Source organism: Syngnathus acus, chromosome 10 (assembly GCF_901709675.1).
Source record: "Syngnathus acus chromosome 10, fSynAcu1.2, whole genome shotgun sequence".
NCBI lineage: Eukaryota > Metazoa > Chordata > Actinopteri > Syngnathiformes > Syngnathidae > Syngnathus > Syngnathus acus.
In genome coordinates, this window is record NC_051095.1 from 26,374,145 (window position 1) to 26,402,072 (window position 27,928).

The window sequence follows — 27,928 nt, forward strand, 5'->3', positions numbered from 1 at the left end:
TCGGGCGGTGAACGAGGTGGTGGTCGACAAGGTAGCTGATGTGCCGAACCCACACACCTTGCTGACACAAATTCCGCCTGACGCAGAATGCTTCACGGCGGTGGACTTGTGTTGCGCTTTTTTCAGCGTCCCACTCAGCCGCGAATCACAAGGACGTTTTGGTTTTACATTCAAGGGTCAGTTTTATCAGTACCAGAGACTTCCGATGGGCTATAAACATAGCCCCCATGTGTTCAACAAAGTGCTAAGAGATGATCTTGAAGGGTTGGAACGGCAGGTGCAGAGCACCGTCATTCAATAACGTGGATGACATTATTGTCTGTGCATCAGATGTGGAGACGTGTCACAAAGATACAATCAAATTGTTGCAAATTATCGCGGAGAAGGGCCACAAGGTGTCACAGAAAAACTCCAATACTGCCAATTGCAGGTTGACTATTTGGGCCAGACAATATAACGCGGATTGAGACGTATTTCTGATGGCCATTTGGAGGCTATACGGACAGCCCCGAAGCCCAAAACTGTCAGACAGATGTTGACATTCCTGGGCATCGCGGGTTATTCAGCCTCCTGGGTGGAAGAATACGCTAAATTAGTAGGGCCTCTGAGGGCCAACATCAAAGACACAGGCAATAATGAACTCCACGCAGTGCTGGATTGGACACAGGATGGCCACATGGCATTTGAAACAATCAAAACGAGATTGCAAGAGGCTCCGGCTCTCAAATAATGTTGTGTTATTCACATCCACTTCGGCAGGGGGTAGGTTTGCATGTGCAGTCCTCTGCCAGCCTACAGGGACCGGGTCCGGACCCCAACCTGTGGCCTACTACTCAACATCTTATTCCGAGATGGAGATGGGACTGCCACCTTGTTATCAAACGATGGTGGGAGTCTATTTGATGTATGATAAAGCCTCTTCCGTCACGATGAGCTATCCTGTGACCATTCTCACTCATCATAGTCTTCGGACTCTTTTGAATCATGGGAAGTACACCTTGACAGAGTCCCGGCTCAGAGACTATTACAGGCTTTTGGAGCAAGAGGATGTCACTCTGGCAAGGTGTACGACAGTAAACCCAGCTGACTTTTTGCCAACTTCAGAGGACGGTGAGCCCCATGATTGCATACACGAGGCGGAAACGTTTTCCAGATTGCAGTCTGATTTACAAGCCATCCCCCTGGGGGAGGCGGATCTAGAACACTGGACGGACGGCTCTTGTTATCGAGTCGGGGAGACTTTGTGCGCGGGCTATGCGGTCCTTCAAGCGCACGGACCAGAATTTGTGACAATTAAGGCCGAAGTTATACCATCAGCGCAACTTGCTGAATTGGTGGGGTTAACGGAAGCGTGCCTGTTCCCGGAGGGCAAAAGAGTCACAATCTATACAGACTCAGCATTCGCGCATAGTGTGTGCCACTTGTTCGGAGCGGTGTCGAGGAATCGGGGGTTTAAAAAGACAGATGGTTTCCCCATACAACATCATGCTCAGATATTGAAGCTGCTAGATGTGATGATGAGGCCCAGGAGATAGCCATTGCAAAATGTGCTGCCCACAAGTCAGATGCATCCAGGGTCACACAAGGTAACAGACTGGCAGACGAAGCAGCCAGGGCTATAACAAAGGGTCATCAGACAGAGAAAACTTTGTTGGTCATGCACGAGGTCGACCTTGAGGACATGGTCACGCTCAGAGATGTAACCTTGATGCACGCGGCAGTTATTCCAATGGACAAACATTTGTGGGTGTCGAAGGGGGCGTGCCAAGACTCGGACGGGGTGTGGAGAAATCACGAGGGTTTGGTAGTTGCCCCGCCAAATTTGTTAGGACTGCTAATACAAGAGGCACATGGGCTACCCCATGTGTCAAGGGGGGAGGTGAAGCGAAAAATAACCGCAGAATATGGTTTTTGGGCGCCATATTTGCTCGAACAAATCGATCATGTCATCGGGAAATGTGCAATCTGCTTGAAAAACAACGTGAGGCGAGGAGTAGCTACCCCCACGGGTTACATCCCGACTCCAAACGGCCCCATGAGGGATATGGTGGTGGATTTTGTCGACATGATTCAATCGGTCGAGGGGAAAAGATACATGTTAGTCGTTGTGGACCGGTTCTCCAGATGGCCGGAGGCGTGTCCGACTAAACGAAAAGATGCTCAGTCTGTTGCCAAGTTTCTGTGCCGTGAAGTCATCAGCCGATGGGTGCTTAGCGATAGGATTTTGTCGGACAACGGGAAAGAGTTTGTGGAGAAAACGGTCAAACTAATTTTTCAAAAATTGGGAATCAAACAGCGGCTAGGGGCCGTATATCACCCGCAAAGCCAAGGCATTTGCGAGAAAATGAATGTCAAACACCTAACCACAATACATTGGAACATTTCCACCTATGTTGTCGGCAGGCAGAAACAAGACGAAGTGCAAGAGAGACTCGAAGCGAACACTAAAGACGCAGTTCAGCCAGGGGACAAGGTGTACGTGAAAGTGTTTCACCGGAAGTGGTTCAGGGACGGCGGTGCAAGTCAAAGGCTCACCAACGTGGTACCACCTGACACACTGCGTCAGGGTGCCCAAGGACGAAGAACCCCGAGGAGTGAGTCGCTATTGCGACAACTCAGAACGACTACCAGAACGAGGATCACCAGAGAAACAACATCGGGAGGTCGAAAGGCATGACCAAGATGTGGATGCTGTTGGGCCTGCAGCTCCTGTGCCTGACGAAGTCAGAGTCGACACAGCCAATGTCCGGGAAGGCCAACAGTTCCACCATATCAATCTTGGCGACGCACCCACCCCAGCCGAGGGCGACACCGCACAGCGCGATACGACCAAGTCTCCTGCGGCTGGACGGGGCCCCCTCGGTGGACAAGGTCGTCCGACGGAACAAAGCAGCGGACGTCCAGTCCGCCGCAGAGTCCGACCGAAACGTTACATGGAGCAGTGTTGAAGGGGTGGTGGGAGGCGCCATCATCCTGCCATGCAGGTGCCCCAAGGAAGCGGGGTCTCAGTGCACATGCACTGCCTAATGGGAAGACAACGCGGGTAGCATACTTGCATTGGCGGGCCGAACATTTGCGGATGATGTGCTGTTACTGAATACATATAAACGATTCGAGGTGTTGCGAGACTGCGCGTTATACATAACCAAGATTGGCGGGACTGATTTCGGACAGTATAAATGCACCTTTTTCAAACGGAGTGGGGAGAAAATGAACCGCTCGGATGACCGGGGGAAGGCGGTACGCATTAATTTCGTGAAATTGGCGGAGAAAAAGGCAGGGGCTGAAAGGCACCCAGAAAACTCGCTCGCTGGGCTTGCCAAGAAGGGGTTAGCGGTCCCGACCAAGAACGACACCGCACCCCTGTTAACAAATAACGGCACCGTTGTAACCCAGTCGGGCGCCTCGGACGGCATTGTGACGACGGTGGAGGCCAAGAGGCCGATGCCTGACGTGGCAAGTGTTCGCAGAGGTAACTTGCATAACGTGGCGCGACGAGCGGCTGTGTGCAAGTGGGTTCGAGGCCTCGGCATTACCAGGGGTCGACGAATGGGCGAGCAAAAATATGTGGTACCAACTGACGGCGCATTCAATTAAGTCCTCCAAGGCGGTGAGTGGGCCGTGTTTGGTTCGAGTCAAGACGAACCATGTCATATGATGGCGCTGCGGATGGCAGCCACGGTGAGTCGCTCTCTGTTTATTTGTCTTATTTTGTGTGTTTTCTGTGTCCTCTGCTGTCCATCCCGGATCACTTTTACCAGAGAAGCGCTGTTAAACATCGGACAGTCTTCTTCTGGTATTTTCTCTCCTGTTCTCTCCGATTCAGACTGTTTGTCGGAGATTCTAGCCGGAGCGGCGGTGCTATACAAGCTAGCGCGACGACGGCGGCGCGGAAAACGAGCCGGAGCACTCGTAAGGCTGAGGCAGAGAGGGTTCCGTTCTGCCCTACCGTCAATTCATCTGGCGAATGTCCGCTCCCTGGCGAACAAGATGGACGAACTGCTGCTCCTCACTTCAAGGAACACGGACTTCAGCAGATCCGCCGCGCTGTGCTTTGTGGAAACGTGGCTCAGCGAACGAACCCCCCACCACGCCGTGGAGCTAGCCGGGTTCCCACCAGAGGGGCACAGACTCTGGACCACTGCTACACCGTGATCAAGGATGCATACCACTCTGCGGCTCGTGCAGCTTTAGGACTCTCGGACCACTGTCTAGTTCATCTGATCCCGGCCTACAGGCAGAAACTAAAAACTTCTAAGCCTGTGGTGAGGACTGTGAGGAAGTGGACAGTGGAGTCAAGGCAGGACCTCCAAGCCTGCTTTGACTGCACCGATTGGGGAGCTTTCGAAGCTGCAACTTCAGACTTGCATGAACTCACTGACACTGTCACATCATACATCAGTTTTTGTGAGGATCTGTGTGTGCAGACTAAGACCTTCTGCACGTACAACAACGACAAACCTTGGTTTACACCGAACCTCAGGAGGCTGCACAAAGTCAAGGAGGAGGCCTACAGGAGCGGCGACCGCGACCTGTTCAGGCAGACCAGAAACACACTGAACCGAGAGGTCAGGAAAGCCAGGAGGTGTGACGGGGAGAACCTGAAGAGACACCTCTCTGCCAATCCTGATCCCTCAACAGTGTGGAAAGGTCTGCAGAGCATCACGGGCTACAAGAAACGAACCCCCCGTCCTGTGGAGAGCCCAAGGCTTGCTAACCAGCTAAACAAGTTCTACTGCAGGTTTGATCGGTCCTCCCACACAACGGGACTTCCTGCAGCACAATCTACATACTCACCTCTCCCCACAACTGCTCTGTCCACACCTCTATCATCGTTGTCACCCACTCTCTCTCTTGCAGAGGCCGCGCCCGCACTCCAGGTCCGCGAGGAGGAAGTGCGCCACATGTTCCGGAGACAAAAGACCAGGAAGGCACCGGGCCCAGACGGCGTGTCACCTTCCTGCTTGAAAGTCTGCGCTGAGCAGCTGGCGCCCACCTTTGCACGGATCTTCAACCGTTCTCTGGAGCTGTGTGAGGTGCCCTCGTGCTTCAAGAGCTCCACCATCGTTCCAGTGGCCAAGAAGCCCGCCATCACAGGTTTGAATGACTATAGACCCGTCGCACTGACATCTGTGGTCATGAAATCTTTCGAGAGGTTAGTGCTGAACCACCTGAAGGAGGTCACGGGCCCCCTGCTTGACCCCCTCCAGTTTGCCTACCGGGCAAACAGGTCAGTGGATGATGCGGTCAACATGGGACTGCACTACATCCTGCACCACCTGGACGCCCCAGGAACGTACGCCAGGATCCTGTTCGTGGACTTCAGCTCGGCGTTCAACACCATCGCTCCTGACATCCTCCAACAGAAGCTCATCCAGCTTGCGGTGCCTGCCTCCACCTGTCAGTGGATCACCAGCTTCCTGACCAACAGGAGACAGCGTGTGAGGCTGGGGGGCATCACATCTGACACCCGGACCACCAATACTGGAGCCCCTCAGGGGTGCGTCCTCTCCCCACTGCTCTTCTCTCTCTACACCAATGATTTCTCCTCAGGTGACTCTCCTGTGAAGCTCCTGAAGTATGCAGACGACACCACTCTCATCGGACTGATCCAGGACGGTGATGAGACTGCGTACAGACAGGAGGTGGAGCGGCTGGTCCACTGGTGCAGCCAAAACCATCTGGAGCTGAACCCGCTCAAGACCGTGGAGATGACAGTGGATTTCAGGCGAGACCCTTCACCACTTTTACCCCTCACTATCCGCAGTAATACTATTCTCTCCACAGACACCTTCAAGTTCCTGGGAACCACAATCTCTCGGGACCTGAAATGGACCGGCCACATAGACTCTGTCCGGAAGAAGGCCCAGCAGAGGCTGTACTTCCTGAGACAGCTCAAGAAGTTCAACCTGCCGCGAGAGCTTCTGAAGACCTTCTACACTGCCATCATCCAGTCTGTCCTCTGCACCTCCATCACTGTCTGGTTTGGATCAGCCTCCAAACAAGACAAGCACAGACTGCAACGGACAATCAGGACTGCAGAAAAGATCATTGGAATCAACCTCCCATCTATCCAAGACTTGTACCTGTCCAGGACCAGGAAACGTGCAAGGAACATCTCTACAGACCCTTCTCACCTGGATTGCAGTCTGTTTGAACTACTCCCCTCCGGACAGCGTTATAGAGCTCGGTACGCCAAAACCAGCAGACACAGAGACAGCTTCTTCCCCCAGGCTGTTGCTCTGATGAACTCACACCACTCATAGAGTCTCAGAGTCATTACTGTGCAATAACATCCTGCTCTTCACACCTTTTTGAATTTGTCTACACTGTTTTTGCCATTATTCACATGTCCTGAGTGTTGTTAGTCACCTAAATGTTGAACAGAGGGTGTGTTTTACCGAAGTCAAATTCCTTGTTTGGCACGCTCAAACATGGCGAATAAAAACTCTTGAATCTTGAAGACGCCTAGTACGCTACAGGCGTTTTTTCAGACCGTCCCTGTGCCGGTGTCTGACAACTGTCAGCTCCGGGTGCTGCTTTGGTTGGTGTATGAGCAATCGTGGAAAGCGCCTGAGACTGATGCTCAGGTCAGGAAGATTTTCAAACCCACAGGAGAGTGTGAGTGGATAAGTTATTTAGATTTACTCGCCGTACATGATGATATCCGGGTATCAGTGCCAGAGTCAATAGAGGTGCCATCGGTGAGGGTGCCTGCTTGTTTTTGTTCTAATGTGACGCACGGGGGACCTGGAGTGGCTATGGGGGCGGCAGAATTTGAGGTCTACTTCATGCAATTCCCAGGGCAGTCGGGGGGAGAGAGAAGTGCCATCCACCCTGTGACCTTTGCGTTTCCGGACACACCGCGCGTCATTACTGTGAGGTTGGAGAATCGTACGGTCCCTGGTAATACCACCGTAGGTAATCTTAGGAAAATCTGGTGGGTGTGCGGGACTAGGGCCTATTTGTTTTTATTTTATGGCTGGCGGGGTTGCTGCTTTGCTGCCTTGAGACTCCCTTTTGAGGTGATGACGATTAGGAAGGGCCGCAGGCCCCAAGGTAGTGTCTTCAGTCATGTCCCAAGTCGGGCTAAGAGGGAAATGGCGGAGTTTCACACTACAGAGGCGTACCATTGGAGAATTAGCCTGGGGGAGAAATGGGGCCTCGGGATTTTCCCCTGGTACCGGGTTACGTTTTTGGCGGATCACATTGATAACATTACATATACTCTCCAGGGTTTCGCTAATGAGACAATCAAGGGTTTCAGGCAGAGGCGTAGCCAGGAATTTTTCCAGTAGGGGCGCGCGCCCACAGGAAAAAAAAATCGAACATCACCCACGCCGTTCGCTGATCGCTAAAACAACATCCGGGTCCGGGAGGCAAACGGTGAATGGATAACATCGCGCACATAGAATAGCGCAAGCACATTCGCGCAAGACCGAAAGAAAAAAACGGCATGAAAATGAAGAATCGAAAAAGCTCAATTTTCTTTTTTTTTTTTTTTCCAACCGGGGCGCAGGGAGTCCTAACCGGGGCGCCGCCCCGGCTCGCCCCGGCTTGGCTACGCCTCTGGTTTCAGGCAGTTGTCGCTTACCCTGAAGAGCCATCGCTTGACCCTGCTTAAACACGACATGGCCTTGGATTATATCTTGGCCCGGCAAGGGGGGTTGTGCGTGTCCCTGAATTTGTCGGACGACGCCTGTTACACTTTAATCCCTGATAACACAGACATTATAACCAGTGTCATCGACGCGCTTAGGCCCATCCGGGACTCTTTTGGGCCTTCCGAGGGCACCGGCTGGTCGGCTACGAGCTGGCTGCAAGATAGGCCAGGGCCTATGGGGGCGATACTGGTTCAGTTGTTGGGGGCGCTGGGGATATCATTGTGTGTGACGTTTTGCTTTTGCACCATGATATTGATACAATTTGCTAAAATTGCTATTGTTCTATTTGCAAAAGTGTCAATGATATTTTACTGTATTAAGTGTGCGTATGTGTCTGTATGCGCGTGTATCTGCATGAGGTTGCGTGTTTCAGCACATATATGCCTGTGTTTTGTGTGCAGGCGGCCCGCATGAGAGGCTGAGGGGGAGGTGGGCCCGAGTTTATGACAGGTGTCGGCAGCCGTCGGTGGTTAATCCAGGAGTATGCGAGATGTTGCCAGCTCCGTCCACGGTCGTCGTCGGAGGTGTCAACGTAACATCAAGAACAACATCAAACGTCAGCGGTTTGCAACGTGGTGGTAATTGTATCAACAGACGACATTTGTAAAAGTGATTTTGTGTTACATGCATACTCACAGGCATGATTGAATCACTTTAGAGAACGCACAGCTGTTATTACATACAACGCTTTCTCTCTTCAACTTGTCTTTTAACATTTATTATGTAAAATTGGGATACTTCACATGCAATCACATGATATACTTGGCATCAATTAATTAAATTTGGAGACGCCTCCTAATAAAATACCGTAATTTCCGGACTATAAGCCGTGACTTCTCAAGTTTTGAACCCTGCGGTTTATAGTCCGGGGCGCCTTATCTGTGGATTTTTTTCCGGGATTTTTCTCAGGACTAATACACTTATACACTCGTAAGTTGTGTAAGCATTTATACACAAAACCTGTAAGTGGTCCCATTTTAGTTGTGTGTTGCTAGTGTTCCCTGCACATTAAGTTTATTATGGTCAAAGCTGAGATTTATGCATGTTTGTATTTTTGCAGAGCCCCTTCATCTCTGTCAATAAACGTTATGTTAATAAAAGGTATGTGTCCCCAAAGAATAATCTCCTTCCTTAAAATCCTCTTTGTGTATATTCTCTTACAAATGGTAATTAAACATTAAAACACCTTATGCAAAGATGCGGCTAATTTACATGCATTTTTTTCTAACGCCATCAGGGGGGGCTCGAGCAGAAAAGGTTAGAGTGAGAGAGGTGGAATATATGTGTCAAGGAAGACAGTAGTGGCGCGTTGTGCATGAGTAAAGTTAGCATAAACAGAGCCCAATGATGGAAAACAGCAGGAGAAATTTCAAGTTAAAAGCCATGGAGCTGGCTGATAAAGAAGGGAACAGAGCGGTTGCACGTAAACTTGGCAGAAATGAATCAATGGTGAGACGTTGGAAACGGCAACGGGAAGTACTGGAGCAATGTAAAAAGTCAACAAAAGGTTTCAGAGGTCTTCAAAGTGTCAGGGAACAGAGACAGGGCTACCAAGTGCAGCACGATCCTTTATTGGCAAAGGGGAAATGGTGACATAGAACGCTGGACCTGCGGTCTGGCTGGCGTGGCTGAGCAAGTAGTCAGGACAGGCGGCGATCTGAAGCGTGGTCGAAGGACGAGCAAGTAGTCGGGACAGGCGGCGATCTGAAGCGTGGTCGAAGGACGAGCAAGTAGTCGGGACAGGCGGCGATCTGAAGCGTGGTCGAAGGACGAGCAAGTAGTCAGGACAGGCAGCGATCAGAAGCGTGGTCGATGTTCACGGAAGCAGTTGGCTACAAAGATCGGTCCGGGGAAAAAAAAGGCAGCAGTGTCACGGGCAGGGTAATCAGACGAACTGACAACCACTGGCAGAACACAGAGAGGTTAAATAGGGAACCTAACGAGCTGTAGCAGGTGCTGGCAATTCCATGAGTAGGGCTAGGCTGGAAGTCAGGTGACGTGGGAACGTGACAGAAAGCAGGTGGCCCGACCTGGAAAACATTCTTGAAGACTGAAGACATCACAGACAGCAGATGGCCGAGGTGTTTCCACTGTGCAGATCAGACTGAAAGCAAAAAAAATGCTACCAAAAAGAAAATTCAAGATTTCAAAAGAGGACCGTCATGTCGTTTGCTATTTATGAAACGAAAAGTGTCTGTTCATCAGGACACGGATAACAAAAGTCGGTCTGCTGCGTGACGGAGAGGCCAGCACAAGCTCAGGAGTGAATTTGCCTCAGGATGAGAGTGACGCTGACGAAAGAGGGACTACATGTGGCGAAGTACTCACGCTATTCCAATCAGACACCGAGGATGAGGACTTCAACGGTTTCAGTTCACAGGAGGAAGATGAAGACGGCTCTCTGTGACTTGTACTGGTATGTTTGTTTTTTAACCAGCCCTGTTTGTGCTGTTGCTTTTTTGGTACCGCGACTTTTACCGGTATGTTTATTTTACTTCCATTTGTAAACAAATGTTAAGTATTTGTAAACTAATGTTAATGTTAAACACATGTTAAGTGTTTGACTTATACTGGTATGTTTTTTTTTTAACCAGCCATTTTGTGCTGTTGCTGCTTTGTTACCGTGACTTTTACCAGTATGTTTTTTTTTACTTCCGTTGGTAAACAAATGTTAAGTGTTTGTAAACAAATGTTAATGTTAAACAAATGTTAAGTGTTTGTAAATAAACGTTAGTTATTTTATTAAAACTTTAAACACACACAGGTTATGTTATGTTCATAAAACTTTAAAAACGCTTTCTGTGTACTGTTTCTTTGTAAATAACTCGCGTGCCGGTGCAGCTTATATATGGAAAAAACTCAAATTTCCCAATTGAAAAACATCAGCAAATTAAACGTGCATATGACAAAGTCATAGCAAAGAAATACCACCACAATTGTTAGCGGTTATCATTGAATTGAATGCACAGGCAACAGTGGTGTGATACCCCAAATGTGCAATTACAGCTGATAACCAATTAAACTGCACTCAAGAGGCCTAACCAATCTCTGCCCAGTAGAGATGAAACAGAGGATGACAACACACATCTGTTAACAATGCCAACGGCGCAAACTAATAACACCGTATATCTACAAACAACATCAAATGCACAATTTGAGAATAATGTAGATTTTCAACAAGTAAACCCTGCAGTATTTGTCAGATAAGGATCAACAGAAAGGTGGTTCTTTAATAATCAACAGACCGGCTTTTAATAATGTACAATTACGGAGATGTTAAAATACACAGGTCCCATCATGCTTTGAATGATGGCGGTGTAAAACTGAAGCAGGATGTTGTGCCTGACTCTTGTCAAATCTGCAATTATTATATTTAAGCGACCGGCTTCCCATTAAAGGGTTAAATGAGCCGGGGGTGAAGAGACTCGTCCGAGTTGCTAACCACCTTTATTAAATTAATTCGGAAGGAATCAATCTAATCTCTTTATGACGCCAATCCCGTTAAAGTCAAGCAACGCTCGTGCATGGTAACTAAGGTCGAGACACGTCGTCAGAATGACCGCGCCCTACTCTCTTCTGTCTGATTTGGGGCTTTTGTTAAGTCTAGGATATATTTTAGATGTCTTTGTTAAGACCTCAGGGATTCGTTATTCACACTAGCGCGCATTCGCCCTAGCTGAGTTTAAGATAACTATTTCGAACCAGATCTGACAATACCTGATGTTAAGGATTAAAGCTGTCTTCATTTTAAAAATAATTGAACGGATTTAAAGAATGACTATGATAGGGAAATAAAAAAAATTTAAGTTCTAGTTACTGCATGTAAAACCATGCTCAACATAGTTAATACGATATAATCGATAACCAATGTTCCCTCTAATTTTTCATGTATCTGGGCATAGACACAAGCTCCCTGAGCAAACTGAGGACTACAGTGAGCAACATCAGGTCGCTTCGGGGGGGGTGCTAATGGGACGTCCAACGCTGCGTGTTTGTTTCGCTCCGGGAGGGGTGGGGGGGGCGGTGGGGGATGTTTATGCGCTGGATAGATTTCTTGTGCGCTGAGAACGTGCGGGCAGTGCGCGATTGCGCACGCGCGGAGCTTAGAGGGAACATTGTCGATAACCGAATCAAGGATTAAGAACGCATTTAATGAATAAGCAAGAAAAAGATTTACAAGTCGAACAAACAACAATAATTCCACTCACCAATCTCAGAACAAAAGAGGAGACAAAAGGTCTAAAATGCTATTTGGTTGAACAAGTCGAGTGATCAGTTCTCCTTTGTTCCAAAATCCGAATTCTGTTTAAAAAGAGGAAAGGTCTGCCGATGAGAAGATTAGCCAATGCCGTTACATTGGCGTCTTCCCCTTGCTGCCAGAAGCGGCTGTCTCCTCCTTAAAATTTGACAAAGTCCAATTCGAAGCTTAAAATTTGACAAAGTCCAATTCGAAGACTCTGGAAATTCATTTTAGTAGATTTTAGTCCAATCTCATAAAGAATGAAAAATCCATCCTCGTCGAAACGACGTTCATTAATCCACGCAGCGTCAGGGCCATCGCCCTGACCAGGAAGAGCAGCCTCGTTCTGTGTCAAGAGGCTTCCCTTGCACATGACTTCCCCTATAGATCTCCCTGCACGTGACGGGGATTACCCTATAGGCCTCTGTAGGTCCCCATAGGTGCTACACCTATATTTTTTACTAAAATAGACTGCAGCTGCATCCTCGACCGGATCAGGTCACCTCTGGGTCAGGCTCATGCGTGGGATCGCAGTCTTCCACCACTTAATATCATTATTAACCCTTGATGTCTCCTCTCAACTCAATACATTCATGTATAGATGGAACAACAATGTTAAATACAGGTTGGATAAAACATTGCAACATTAATAACACATATATCACACACATATGTCTAGTCATGATCAACTTAACACATAATCATACTTAGCCATAATAATGGGTTCTTCTAACTCTAACATATACAGTCAAACCTCGGTTTTCGACCACAATTCTTTCCAGAAGGCGGTTCCGAATCTATTTTTCGCATTACAAATAATGGAAAATATTTTAATCCGTTCCAAGACAAAAAAAACGCTTTTTTAAGCATTTTTTCATTTGTGCATTTTTATCCGATCGCGCAACTGCAGCGCACCGCCGAACGCGCAACCGTAGCGCGTCGCCGACCACGCAACTGCACCGCGCTGCTCGCATTATTGTGACAGAGCCGTCACTGAAATTTTGAAAATATTTTTGAAGTCCTGATGTACTTTCCAAAATTTAAATGGACTTCAGTGAGCAGGGAGCTTAATTTGGTCCGATCGCGCAACCGCAGCGTGCCGGGCGCTGACGGTCACATTGCTTTAAGAGCGTCTTTGTGTTTTAGGATGGCTTTACTGCTCCCACTTGCTTTCTTTGGAGGCATGATTAGGGGTTAATACAATCCTCAAATCAACGAAAATACAATAACAACGAAGTCAGTCGGCATCCGGGCCGCGCGGTCGGGTTTTCTCGGGTCCTCCCAGCTCATCTCGTGAGGTTCGACCTCAGAGTTTTGTTCGACAACCGAAGCAAAAAAATCTCAGATTTTTTGTTCGAATTCCGATTTGTTCGAGAACCGGGACGTTCAAAAACCGAGGTTTGACTGTATATTGATATTGCTCAAGGTGTTACAGATTAAAATTATGGCATAGCAAAATCATATTTCAAAGTTGTGTGTTGCTACGTGTTTGAACAGGTCGTGTCCTCCCAATTGCTAACAATTTAATTTATTAATAATAATTCATTAAATTTGAATAGCGCTTTTCAAAAACCCAAAGACGCTTTTAGATTTGTTAATTTCCATCAGGTCACCCCTATGTTAAGCTTTCACGCCATCTCCTGGTGAAATTTTGGAACTACTACATTTTTTAGGATAGCCAATGTGCCTGGGCCAAATTTGATACCCAATTATACACCATCTTGTGCCACCATGCCACTTGACACTCTGAATTTTTTTAGTTGTCTCAAAAAAAATTATTTTATTGGCTTTTTTTGTAGGTTTGGTTTGAACGCTGTTCCCATTTGAGTGTGTTACTGATGTGTTTATTTAGGAATTTGAATGAGTCAGTGATTGTGAATGGGCTGAGTGGAGATGTTTTGTGAGTGGGTGAGTGTGAAAAGTCGACTATGAATTCCTGTGTTTTTTATGTGTTGAGCTGTAGGTTCTTTTGGCACCGAGTGACTTCTTGGGTGACCTGTTCACGGTAATGTTGTTTGTGATTGTTCGTGATGGGTCCAATTATTGTAGTGTCATCTGCATATTTGAGGGTGAAGACTGAGCTGTGGGTAGATATAAGGGTGTTTGTGTAGATGGAGAAAAGCCATGGGGAAAGAACACAACACTGAGCGGCACCTGTGCTGAGGGTCAGAGGCTGCAACAGGACTCTCCTGACTCATCCTGACTCTCTGTGTCCTTTGTAACAAAGTTATGGATCCATTGAAGAGGTTGACCGGGTTGATTGTTTTAAAAGCAGAGCTGGTCAATGAATAATATCCAGGCGTAGATGTGGGGAGATTCCAGGTGATGTAGTGAATAGCCAGGTTTATTGCATCTTCAACAGATCTATTAGTCCGGTAGGAAAACTGGTGACTGTCCGTGAGGGGGGGTGAGTTATTTTAGGTGTGTGAGTATGATGTATTCAATTGATTTCATGATATTGAAAGTGAGAGCTATTGGTCTATAGTTGTTAAAAAATAAACAAAACGTAAAGTGCACGTAAAGTTCATTTTAGAGGAGTTTTACTGGTTTTCTCGCTTGTACTTTTGCAATTCCTCTGTAACAGACAGGGCAGGACAGCCAAGCTCAGAGTGACAGACTTTAATAGCAATGAAAGGAGAAATGGAGTTCTGGAGCCCGCGGCGTGGCTGGTGATCAGGCATAGCAGCTGCGTGGAGAAACGCGCTCCATGGTGCGCTGGGAAGCCAGGGAGCCGGAGCTGATCTGACCAAGAGAGCAGCAATGCAGGCACGTAATAGGGCAGGGTGCTTGCGGTGATCATAGTCGGGGACGCGCAGAGAGTCAGGCCGGGCGGCGAGCAGAGCGTGGTCGAGGACGGGCAGGTGGTCAGGACGGCCGGCAAACAGAGCGTGGTCAATAGCGGGCTGGCGGCAGGCAAGGCAGGACGGGTCAGCGGTCGGGACAGGTCGGCAACGGGAGTCAGACGGGTAGAGCACAGTGAACATACAGGGAGCATCACGGGACAGACTGACGAGCAAGTGACTGGATAGCAGGGTTTAAGTAGGTAGGTTTGTTAGAGTGGTGGTCACTCTAACTTATTTTGCCAGAACCACACGGGAGACAGTATGCCTTTTGAACACTTGCAAATGGAGAGGCCGTTCGTCACTGTGCATACAGCGATGATCGAACGAAGTCTGACTTTGGATTCTTGCAAGAGAGTATTTATTGAGAGAAAGCAGGGTGTGGGTGAGAGTGGACAGGATGGGGTTGAAGCCCCTGGCCTCTGGTCAAAGCATAGCAGGGGGTCTTTTATGACGTTGGGGGAAACAGAACAACTTAGATTGCTTCCTCTGCAGCTGGTCAATCAGTTCAAAGAATCTTAGCACTTTGTTCTACTACTTTGTTAAGACAGGACAAGTTTGGTTAATTATTACAGGTTACATTCCAACATAATCATAGGATCAAACTAATCTATCAACCCTAACATATCCCTCCTGTTTATCATATGATTATGTCACCCCGATTAACAAACATAAGCAAGAAAATATAATGAAGATAGAAGAATAAAAATAAAAACACAGAAACATCATTGTATTCATCACTTGCGAGGGATTGTCGACGGTCAAATCATCAAGTTTCTGTGAAAAACGTTCAGCTAATCAGCATTATCGCAATCTTCTGCTCGCAGCGCATTAATATCATCACATTCAACATGCCCGAGATGTTGTATTCGCACTTCAGCTACGGTAGAAGACACAGATCTTGATACAGCTGACTTCAAACATGAGATAACACAGGTCGTAAATGAGCACAACAACAATCACAGGAGACACAAGTTTCAACAGCAATTGCCTTCAGGCCCCGGAGAATAGCCATGAAAAGAAATCCCATTGATGTGGGACTTGGTCTTTTGACATGTCCTGCTGTAAGTTCTTCAGTGAGTTCACTGGGTCGTAGATGTGAGTGTCATTAACTCCTGGAATGTATGTGCAACAGGAAGTCCCAATGATGTGGCACTCGCCACCTTGCTCTGCAGTCATCAAGTCCAGAATCAAGCTATTTTGCAAGACCATCAGTCTAATGGCCTGAATCTCTCTGTTTTGTCCATCACTGACCTGCAGCGAGAGAGATTCAGAAAAGATTGGAAACCATAGTTCAGTGTCTCGATGAAGAGTGATTGTTTTCCAACTCCGATCCAAGGAAAACGCGCATGAACAACTCTGTCTCCGACGGACCACACTTTGTGGCTGTCAGGGACATTCGCACCCCAGACGGGGTAATGTGGTTCAAAGGCTTCAACAGCCCTGCGTCAACGTCCAGAAGAGTTGTGTGCTGTCGTCAGCTGATGATGTTGTATCCTGTAGGTGTGGTCTGTCACCCACACTCGTGCACACACTCATCCAGCTGGCGGGCAGCATCGGAAAACTCTTGTGACCACAAAGCCAGGAGCCATTCTGAATGAAGCAGGTCCTGTCCGATGGTGCAGCCATGTTGGTAGGAGAGCCCTGACGCCTTGAAATGGCTCTCCCATCCTGGCCCTCAGCGGTGATGTCCAAAGCTCCCATCCAGTTTCTCCTGGAGAGCAGTCGTTAATGCATTTGTGGGTTTCATTTTCTTGGATGAAACACGTGTAGTCCATTCCAGGTAGCCTTTTTGTTTAGGCCACTTGTGGCATCTTTTGTCCTTCAACAGTCAAATTGAGATTAATCCAAGAGTTCGATCACAGGTTCTTTTCTGTGAGTCCAGGGCAGTAGGGGTAGCATCACTGACTGTGACAGCACGGTGTTGAAATCCAACCCCTCCCACAGAGGCCATGCATTTCGCTTCAGTGACAGTCATTGTTCTGGCCTCCAGGTCAACTTGCGTGGAGGAAGGGGGGGAGTTTGGAACACACATAGCATCCCTCCTGTATGTGGGATCTCAGTGAACGTCACACACCGGTACCAAGTGTTGGTTTCGTGTGGGTTCCTGGGGTCCCATGACCAGTCCTCAAAGTTCTCATCATGTGACCATCTTTTTCCACGGTCAACATTGTCAATTGGTCTATTCAGATGAGCCCATAGACCATAGCACGCTTCAACCACAACACAGCAGAGAATCCACCTGGCATGTGGAGCCCCGTTGCTACTAGGATGGCAGAGATTCAAGATTCAAGAGTTTTTATTCGCCATGTTTGAGCGTGCCAAACAAGGAATTTGACTTCGGTACATCACAGCCTCTGTTCAACATTTAGGTAACTAACAACACTCAGGACATGTGAAAAATGACAAATAATCTCAAACATCCCCTGATCTTAAACTCCCAGGAGGGCAAGGAAAAACTCAAAACTCCAGGTAGGGGAAATGAGAAACCTTGAGAAGCGACCACAGATGGGAGGGTCCCTCTTCCAGGATGACCAGGCTGCAATGGATGCAGAGAGGACACATAGTACAAACAGTGTAGACAATTCGAAAAAGGTGTGGAGAGCATGATGTTATTGCACAGCAATGACTCTGAGACTCTAAGAGTGGTGTGAGTTCATCAGAGCAACAGCCTGGGGGAAGAAGCTGTCTCCGTGTCTGCTGGTTTTGGCGTACAGAGCTCTATAACGCCGTCCGGAGGGGAGTAGTTCAAACAGACTGCAACCTGGGTGAGAAGGGTCTGTAGAGATTTTACTTGCACGTTTCCTGGTCCTGGACAGGTACAAGTCTTGGATAGATGGGAGGTTGATTCCAATTATCTTTTCTGCAGTCCTGATTGTCCGTTGCAGTCTGTGCTTGTCTTGTTTGGAGGCCGATCCAAACCAGACAGTGATAGAGGTGCAGAGGACAGACTAGATGATGGCAGTTTAGAAGGTCTTCAGCAGCTCCCGCGGCAGGTTGAACTTCTTGAGCTGTCTCAGGAAGTACAGCCTCTGCTGGGCTTTCTTCCGGACAGAGTCTATGTGGCCGATTCATTTCAGGTCCCGAGAGATTGTGGTTCCCAGGAACTTGAAGGTGTCTGTGGAGAGAATAGTATTACTGCAGATAGTGAAGGGTGAAAGTGGTGAAGGGTCTCGCCTGAAGTCCACTGTCATCTCCACGGTCTTGAGCGGGTTCAGCTCCAGGTGGTTTTGGCTGCACCAGTGGACCAGCCGCTCCACCTCCTGTCTGTACGCAGTCTCATCACCATCCTGGATCAGTCCGATGAGAGTGGTGTCGTCTGCATACTTCAGGAGCTTCACAGGAGAGTCACCTGAGGAGAAATCGTTGGTCTAGAGAGAGAAGAGCAGTGGGGAGAGGATGCATCCCTGACGGGCGCCAGTATTGGTGGTCCGGGTGTAAGATGTGATGCTCCCCAGTCTCACACGCTGTCTCCTGTTGTTCAGGAAGCTAGATCCACAGGTGGAGGCAGGCACCGCGAGCTGGATGAGCTTCTGTTGGACTACGTCAGGAGCGATGGTGTTGAACGCCAAGCTGAAGTCCACAAACAGGATCCTGGCGTACGTTCCTGGGGTGTCCAGGTGGTGCAGGATGTAGTGCAGTCCCATGTTGACCCGGTAGGCAAACAGGAGGAGGTCAAGCAGGGGGCCCGTGACATCCTTCAGGTGGTTAAGCACTAACCTCTCGAAAGATTTCATGACCACAGATGTCAGAGCGACAGGTCTATAGTCATTTAAACCTGTGATGGCGGGCTTCTTGGCCACTGGAACGATGGTGGAGCTCTTGAAGCACGAGGGCACCTCACACAGCTCCAGGGAACGGTTGAAGATCCGTGCAAAGTGGGTGCCAGCTGCTCAGCACAGACTTTCAAGCAGGAAGGTGACACGCCGTCTGGGCCCGGTGCCTTCCTGATCTTTTCTGGCGCACTTCCTCCTCGCGGATCTGGAGTGCGGGCGCGGCCTCTGCAAGAGAGAGAGTAGGTGACAACGGTGATGGAGGTGTGGACAGAGCGGTTGTGGGGGGAGGGTAGTATGTAGATTGTGCTGCAGGAGGTCCTGTTGTGTGGGAGGACCGATCAAACCTGCAGTAGAACCTGTTTAGCTGGTTAGCAAGCCTTGGGCTCTCCACAGGACGGGGGGTTCGTTTCTTGAAGCCCGTGATGCTCTGCAGACCTTTCCACACTGTTGAGGGATCAGGTTTGGCAGAAAGGTGTCTCTCCAGGCTCTCCCCGTAACACCTCCTGGCTTTCCTGACACCGATATTTCCCATTGCCTAGTCAGAGTGGGGATCTTATGGATTCGATTCTTCACCAACATTGAGACGACCCGCCCTAAACAACGAGGCCCCTTTGTAGTCAGACTTCCCCCCACTCCGAAAATGGGGTCCAGCACTCTCTGTAACGTCCAGTGGCTGAGGTGAAACCAGCTGGAAGGCCCAGCTGGGCAGATAGGGGTATTTGCAAGAAGAGTTTGAGCACTTCCTAATGATTCCTCCTGACCAAAGACCATTTATGACAGGGACTATCCCATTTATTGCCTACTGTTTTAAAGGAGATTCTCTGATCTTGGTTGGATTTGTACTAGGGGAATGGACGTTAAAGGTCCTACATCAGATGGGCCCTTTGTCCACAGTTTTTCAGGAAGCCCAGCCAATTGCCCCTCCTCCTTTTCATTCAAACAAGTGTTGATTAGCCAGGGAAGCGCATAAGCGCGTGCCCTTCCAACAGCTACACCACTTCCTCATAGCTTATTTAGTCACTTTTCAATCATCTTCTGATTGCTTCAAGCAAATGTTTGAAAAGCTTGAGAAAATTTTAACTTAATGGTAGGAGGCCAAATGTATTAAGATAAGATAAGATAGTCCTTTATTATTCCCTCAATGGGGAAACTCCTGTGTAAGCAGCAGTACACTTAACATACACGCACACACGCATGCAGGGAAGGGGGTAAAAGATTTAAAAAAGTAAAGATATATATTATTTAAAAAAAATATGGACAGTATGTAAACAATACACTTTTACACAGTATACACAATATACAGTGGATATAAGAAATTATTAGATAAAAAAAATAGTGCAAGGGAAGGAAAAACTGTGCAAAAGCAGGTAGAAAGAGTATGAGGTAGACAGATATTGCACATATGACTACACACGGTTATTGCACGTTATTATTGCACGTAATTATTGTCCGTTAGCTACAGTGATTTAGCCTGGTTGTATAGTCTGATGGCAGCAGGGAGGAAGGACCTGCGATGCCTCTCGGTGGTGCATCGTGGGTGACGAAGCCGGTCACTGATGGAGCTCTCCAGGGCTCTGACAGTCTCATGAAGGGGGTGGGAGACGTTGTCCATGATGGAGGACAGCTTAGCCACCATCCTCCTCTCCCCCACCACCTCCACCCGGTCCAGACTGCAGCCGAGGACAGAGCCGGCGTTCTTCACCACCTTGTCCAGCCTCTTCCTCTCCGCTGCAGTGATGCCGCTGCTCCAGCAGACCACCCCATATAAAATGGCGGACGCCACCACAGAGTCGTAGAAGGTCCTCAGGAGGCCGTCCCTCACTCCGAAGGACCTCAGTCTGCGCAGCAGGTGGAGTCTGCTCTGGCCCTTCTTGTATAGGGCCTGAGTGTTACCAGTCCAGTCCAGCAGGGGGATGGTTGATGGGTTCGGTGGAGTTGAGAATGGGCTGGGGGGTCTTGGAGGGGGTGTAGCAGGGGGCGGGGTTGAGGTGAGAGTCCTCGGAGCAGAAGAGGCTCCAGTCGGGGGAAGTTGCAGCAGGGCTGGGTGGGTGGGGGGAGGAGTGGATGGTTGTTCAAACCGGTTGAAGAACCGGTTCAGGTCATTCACCCACTCCTGATCCCTGTCCAGCGCAGGTCTGGAGTTGCTACGTCCTGAGATGGTGTTCAGGCTCCTCCAGACCCCGCTGACATCGTCCCGCTGCAGTTGGTCTTCCATCCTCCTCCTGTAGTTGCTCTTTCCCTCCCTGATCTTCTTCCTCAAGTCCCTCTGCACCGTTTTCAGCAGGTCCCTGTCTCCCGATTTAAAGACCCTCCTTTTGTCCTTGAGCAGGTCTTTGATCTCAGGGGTGATCCAAGGTTTGCTGTTTGCAAAAACTCTGACTGTTTTGGTGGGTATGGTGGAGTCTACACAAAAGTTAATGTAGTCTGTGACACAGCTGGTGAGACCGTCGATGTCGTCCCCGTAGTCCTCACAGAACACGTCCCACACCGTGGTCTCAAAACAGTCCTGAAGAGTCTCCAGAGATTCTTCCGACCAGATCTGTCTGGTGTGGGTGACTGCTGGTTGCCTGTGCACCAGAGGCTGATACACGGGGAGAAGGTGGATCAGATCGTGATCAGATCTTCCAAGGGGGTGGAGGGGGGATGATGTATATGCCTCCTTAAGGTTGGCATAAAAAAGGTCCAGTGTTTTATTTTCTCTGGTACTGCAGGTGACATATTGGCTGAAAGTTGGAAGTGTGGATGAAGGAGAGGCATGATTGAAGTCCCCGGTAATAAGAAGGAGGGCATGTGGATGCTGTGTTTGCAGCCTGCTTACACTGCTGTGCAGGACATCGCGGGCTGCGTCGGCATTAGCATTTGGGGGGACATACGCAGTTATCGCGATAACGTGCGAGAGTTCCCGCGGCAGGTAGTGTGGCCTCAAGCTAACGGCTAGCAGCTCAATGTCCGCGCTGCAGAGTTGCTCTTTGATAGTGATGTGCCCAGGGTTGCACCATCTATCGTTCACAAACACAGCAAGCCCCCCTCCTTTCCTCTTACCGCTCTCTCGTGTCCTGTCTGCCCTTATCAGGTTGAACCCGTCCAGAGCGACGGCAGAGTCCGGTGTTTGCTCCGTTAGCCAGGTCTCCGTGAAAAGCAGCATGCTACATTCCCTGTATTCCCGTTGGTGCCGTGCTAGCGCCGTTAGCTCATCCATCTTATTGCAAATGGACCTCACATTCCCGGTGATGATGGTGGGGAGTGTGGGCTTGAAGCGGCGTTTCTTTTTCCGGCACAAAACACCCGAGCGTTGTCCTCTTTTCCTCCTCTTCAGCTCGGGGGAAACATTGGGCTTGTAGCCTGTTAGCTTCCCTTGGCTACAGAGGGCTAACAGCTGACCACGGGTGTAAACAATGGAGCGTTTACTGCCTGCTTCGGTGAATGCTGGAGTGATGAACCAGGTGAAAAATAGGAAAAAGAAAAGGGCCAGCCTCACTGTTTTTGCAAACATGTTTCTGCCCGGTAAAAAAAGAAAACACAGTACTGAGAAAAAGAAAAAAAGAGTAAAAAAGAACATAAAACGAGACAATATACAGACGAGTCGACGGAGCTGCTGCAAACGTGTCGCCACTACCGCGGCGCCAACAAACGTTAACGTTAGAGAATCCATATGTCGTAAAGTGTTGTATTATTACTATCTTTCACTATCTGTCCTACTCCCTCCCTCCTTCTGAGGCTTGGCAACGCCCATGCTTCACACCTTGACAAACGTTTTGGGAGGATGTGTTCTTTTAATAGGGCTGTGGACTCGGTCGGATTTTTGCACCGAGTCCGAGTCCGGCCTCTTGACCATGAGTCCGAGTCCGAGTCCGGCTGTCCATTTTTTTCTGTTAATTCATGTGACTGGTTAGTCTTTATTCAAGGCTAATTTAGATCAAAATCTAAATAATTACAACAGTTTTGTGATGGCTTTGTCTTTATTAAAAATATAAACGAACACAATAAACAGATACTTTCAAGTTTTAATCATTAATTACACCATTATAGCTCAGACATTTATCTAAACACAAATAATTAGTGACGACCCCTTATTTGGAAAGCGAAAAACCCATGTCGTACGGCGTCAGCACTATGTTGTTTTCAATAAAAACATGAAGAACTCACGTTTGCGTCAGTCAATTTTAATTTTTATAAAGGATTATTCTCATTTGATGTCTTTAAATTCATCCGCGTTCTGCCATTGAAGCGGGGTGCATTCAAAGACCAGTCGTACAGACGGAACACTCATTCACTTCACCAAAACGCAACAATATAATTACGTGAGCTCTTTGCATAAACCTCGATGCAAAGAAACTCCTCTTTTTGGGTACAGGCTACAAGGAGTATATATTACAAAGGAGACTTTATACTTAATTGTGATCATCATTCATCCATCCATCCATTTTATTTTATTACTCAGGTATTTTCAAAGCAAATTAATATTGTTGCATTTATTAATTTGCTTTAACATGACAGCGCAATATAATTAAAAGCTGACACGATAGCAATGTCAAACGTGTTCATTTAAGAAAAAGCCACACACGTTTTGTGATCAAATCTTTCATAACGAGAATGATTTGAGTGAATTGATTTTACAATTTTTATCCCCCCTCCCCACCATCTGTCACTTTGCTTGGGACAAAAGGAGCCTTCAGAACTGAAATTTCTTCTCAATTATTCATTCAAATCAATTCACTCAAATCATTCTCGTTATGAAAGATTTGATCACAAAACGTTTCCGTCTGTACGACTGGTCTTTGAATGCACCCCGCTTCAATGGCAGAACGCGCATGAATTTAAAGACATCAAATGAGAATAATCCTTTATAAAAATTAAAATTGACTGACGCAAACGTGAGTTCTTCATGTTTTTATTGAAAACAACATAGTGTTGACGCCGTACGACGCCGTACGACATCGGTTTTTCGCTATAATTCGGTATAATCTTAATCTTTAATAATTCGACCAGCTCAGTGGCCTAGTGGTAGAGTGTCCGCCCTGAGACTGGAAGGTTGTGGGTTCAAACCCCGGCCGGGTCATACCAGAGACTATAAAAATGGGACCCATTGCCTCCCTGCTTGGCACTCAGCATTAAGGGTTGGAATTGGGGGGTTAGATCACCAACTGATTCCCGAGCGCGGCACCGCTGCTGCTCACTGCTCCCCTCTCCCCCAGGGGATGGATTAAAATCACACGGGGATGGGTTAAATGCAGAGGACAAATTTCACCACACCCAGGTGTGTGTGTGACGATCATTGGGACTTTAATCTTTAATCTTTAATAATTCGAGGTAGTCCACCCTCACCCAAAGTTAAGGTTTCATGGGAATATTATTGTCATAATTGTCTGGACCATATATGATAATTGTTTAATGGTAGTTATTGATAGATCTTGAAGATGTCAAGTTATAGGTGCATAAGACTATGTTGTTCATGCATATAGCACGTTCATTGTAAGAGGGGAAGAGATGTTGTGTATTTTGGGCTAACTCAAATTCCGTAGTAGAAAAACCCCGGAAGTGGGATGGGCATTCTGTGTTGTTCTGGTACGCCCTGTGAACGCACTGTGAGTAAGGAATAAAGCAGTTATCATTCACGTCGTTGTCCGACCTATTCTTGCTATCTAAGAACCTGGAAAATAGTAAGGATATAACATATATCACGGGTCATTACGACGAGTTTGGTGGAGTTTTTACTGCTTCTTCCAACTCCTACCGCGCTGACTGTAACCTGACACTCTCTGGCTGTGTCTTGCCTCTTTTTTTTATTGTCGGACTCGGTGGACTCGATCAAAATCAGCACCGAGTCCGAGTCCGGCAAAAATGACCGAGTCCGAGTCCCCGAGTCCGAACCGAGTCCACAGCCCTGGTTCTTTACTACATATGATTCTATCATCATTTAATTTGACTTTCTTTCCAAAACGCTTCTCAATTTCCCTGTTCACACATTTTCTGCATGTGTTACTGGTTCTCCAGTTTTTTCTCTAGTTAATTATCAATCCAAAGGCAACCCTTGGTTTTTTTCTTAGCATTTAACTTACACAAAATCACTCTTTCTTCAAAGGTTTTCTACTAATTTTCCATAGTAGTCTCCAACAACTTCAACCAATCAACCTGTATTTTCCTTTCATTCAGGTTATCGTTCATCAATGCTCATTTGCATCTCACACACAGTCTCCAAAAAGGAGTCTTTCTATCACATTGGTCCCAATTTATCGAAGTTCTCCACACAACATTCATATATCATTTTCAACTCAAGGTTCCTGATAGAACAACCCACCAATCAAAAAAAAAACTCAACACAAAAAAACTGCTGGCAAATTAATCAGAATTTTTTTCTTTGTTTTTAAATTTAAAGAACTCAATCTCTCGGATCTAACTCACATATAGAAGTTTGTATAATCTTACAACACAATCAATCAATTATTCCTATTAAATCAAGCATTGCAATGTCTTAAATTCACAATTCTTGAAAACATGTTTTCTGTGTCTTTCGAATTTGTCTTCAAGGTGAGACACTAATGAGCACTAGTTTGAACCGGTTTCTGCCCACAGATTTTTTTCTTTTTCTCTTATTTTTCAAAATTGTTTCCGTTTTGCGGTGCAAATTGGATAGACCAGTCTAGCAATTTCTTCGCCCTAAAAGTTTAGCCAATTTCATCATTTTAACACATACGCACACACATGCACAGCTCGCGCACGCGAAGGGTAGGTCCCGGCACCAATGATTCGTCACAGGCTGGCCATTTCCTGCAGTCGTCATGAAGCCGGTTCCAGCCCACACATGCGAGGACAGCACATTCTAATTCTTTATTTATTTTTTAGAAGCAAGTTGTATTTCTTTACCACTTGATTTGCAAATTTTAACTTTAGTGTGCACACACAATTTGATCCCTGGTCATTTGTCATTCTGTAATCTGACAATGTATCTAAACCAAAGGTTACATGTGTTTTTTTTCCTTTTAATGCGCTCAGAATGTCTCATGCTATATGGACATCTATTATTTCTTTCTCTGTAGGGGCATGAGCGGTCAAGGGGGAGGAAGCTAGTCATGCTGAAAATGTCATTTTTTCTCTGCCTCTTCCTCCACCCTTAGATTGGTTTTGTTTTTTTCTCTAACACTCTTTTGACCAGTGTCCATGTTTCCCACAGTTCCAACAGTTGTCTGAATCTGATGGGGGTTTTGAATTGAATGGCGGCCTGCGGCCTTGTTGGCCTCTAACTCTTCCTCTGCCCCGTTGGGAACTTTGGAAGAAGACTGTTGTATCTTCATCTCGATCATTATCATCATCACCTAGACGAAATACATCAGAACCTTTGCCTTTCTCGATCACTTTGTCAGCGTCTCTGGCCCACTGCATGGTTGTTGTAACACAAGCAGTGTCCACCTCCACCAAGTGTTTCCTCACCCAGTTGCCTAATTCAGGGGGTAAACCAGTGAGGAGCGCATTTTTAAGCTGTTGCTGATAAGCACTCTCAGCTGCATCATTAGATGGGATGCCACTGTGCGACCTGAATTCTTTTTCAAATCTTAATTGAATGGCGGCCTCATCACTTTTAATTTTTCTATATTTTGTCTTTTGAATTTGTTCTCTTCTCTCTTGTGAAGCTTTCAACCACACTCTAGCACATTGCAATTCTCTCTCTTTTCTTTCCTTTCTCAATCCCTTTGGCTTCCTAGCCACACTCTCCTCCAAAATGTCTACCACTACGTTCCACATTTCAACTTTCCTTGTACTCCATACTTTTTCTTCCACTTCGGCATGTATTGCATACAAGTAGAAAATCTACTCACCATTTACTTCTCATCACCTTCAAGGGCTAGAGATTTACCGTTTTTATTTCCCATCTTAATTTGGTATTTTAGCTTTTACAATTTTTTCTTCCAATTTTTTCTTTGAGGATCCTCAATGCAGGTTTAAATTGACCTTTCAACAAATTTATTGCCTATTATTTGCTAGTACTGCTCTTTAGTCAATTTATCCTATCAGTCACTCTCTCAACCACACAATTTTTTTATCCCTGCCTATGCGAAGTCCTCTTCAAAAAAAGAGCTGCTGTCATTGACGATCAATTCATTCAGGTTAAGACGCTCGTCCCGGTCACGTGACATGTTTCCCCAGTCGAGCCCGCAAAGCTAGCAAAAATGAGTAAGAATTTATTTTGAAAAATATAAAAAATTTGGCGAATCTCTCCCAATTACATCTGTCGGTGCATCTGAAAAATAAGGACTCTTGACACAGGGCGCTCGTCTCGGTCACGTGACATGTCACCACAGTCAAGCCCGCGAGGCAAGCAAAAATGAGCAAGAAACAGAGAAGTTTGGAAAGCTTCTTTGGAAAGGGAAAAACGTCCAATGAGGACACTGAAGAAGAAGAGGCTACGACTTCTAAGAAAAGGAAAGCTGCATTTAAAAGAACATTTCTGGAGTCCTACTTAAAATATGGATTTATCGCCACAGGTGACTCTGACGCGCCAAGTGCACTCCGCATATGTGGCGAAAGGCTAGCTAACGAGGCAATGAAGCCTTCAAACCTGCTTCGGCACATGGAGACCAAGCATCCTGCATTTAAAGACAAACCTTAACCACTTCGGGTGTCATTGTCTCCGATTACGCCTAGATGGGAATGGCTCATTTCTGAGAAAAGAGCTCGGTGCTCCCACTAATTCAACGTTTTATTTTTATGTGGTTTATATTTGTTTTTATGCCAGTCGTATCATTTTATTTCATCCTATTTATATATATAAATATTTAAATAATAAATATATAAATATATTTATTTATATAAAGGCCGGTCCGCGAAAATATTTCTGACACGTAACCGGTCCGTGGTGCAAAAAAGGTTGGGGACCACTGCTCTAGGGGGTACTGGAGATTTTACAAAAATATATAAAAAAGTTTGAGAACCACTGCTCCAGAAGAGCCATTTCATCCAGAGGGGGACTCTAAAACACCCCCTTCTTCCACAAGACTTAAGATCTTCTGTCCTGCCTATTTACTTGTATATTTTCCTGTGCACTTTTCCTTTTATGCGTTTCACATCTATTACTTTAGGGGTTTTACTTACTTGTCTCCTGGTTTGTTGCACTTCCGGATCCCGTCAATCCACCTCCGTCAGACGAAGGCAGACCTAAGATGCTGGCCCAGCGAAGAATTTTCTTCCCAGGTCTTTCTTTTCCAGGTCCTCCTAATGGACGCTGGCTTGTCAACAATGCAGCACGTCGTCCTCCGTCGATCAGCAGTGGGGATGTGAGGGATCCGGGTCACGGCACCAAAATGTTAGAATGGTGCTCACTCTAACTTATTTTGCAAGAACCACACGGGAGACAGTATGCCTTTTGAACACTTGCAAATGGAGAGGTCGTTCGTCACTGTGCACACAGCGATG

General features: G+C 47.1%; 1 protein-coding gene and 2 long non-coding RNA genes across 3 annotated transcripts in view; 1 reads left to right on the forward strand and 2 right to left on the reverse strand.

The window, feature by feature from the left end:
- tctn1 (tectonic family member 1) overlaps positions 1-27,928 on the reverse strand; it is a 1,200,810-nt gene that overhangs the window by 125,891 nt on the left and 1,046,991 nt on the right. The gene's annotated exons all lie outside the window — the stretch shown is intronic.
- Positions 723-27,563, forward strand: LOC119129566. The gene is made up of 3 exons (XR_005099262.1): positions 723-734; positions 3,677-3,681; positions 27,403-27,563. It is a non-coding gene; the product is annotated as an uncharacterized LOC119129566 (long non-coding RNA).
- LOC119129591 lies at positions 2,169-8,841 on the reverse strand. Its single transcript, XR_005099286.1, has 3 exons — positions 8,625-8,841; positions 6,163-6,166; positions 2,169-2,179 (listed from the first exon to the last, which is right to left on the reverse strand). It is a non-coding gene; the product is annotated as an uncharacterized LOC119129591 (long non-coding RNA).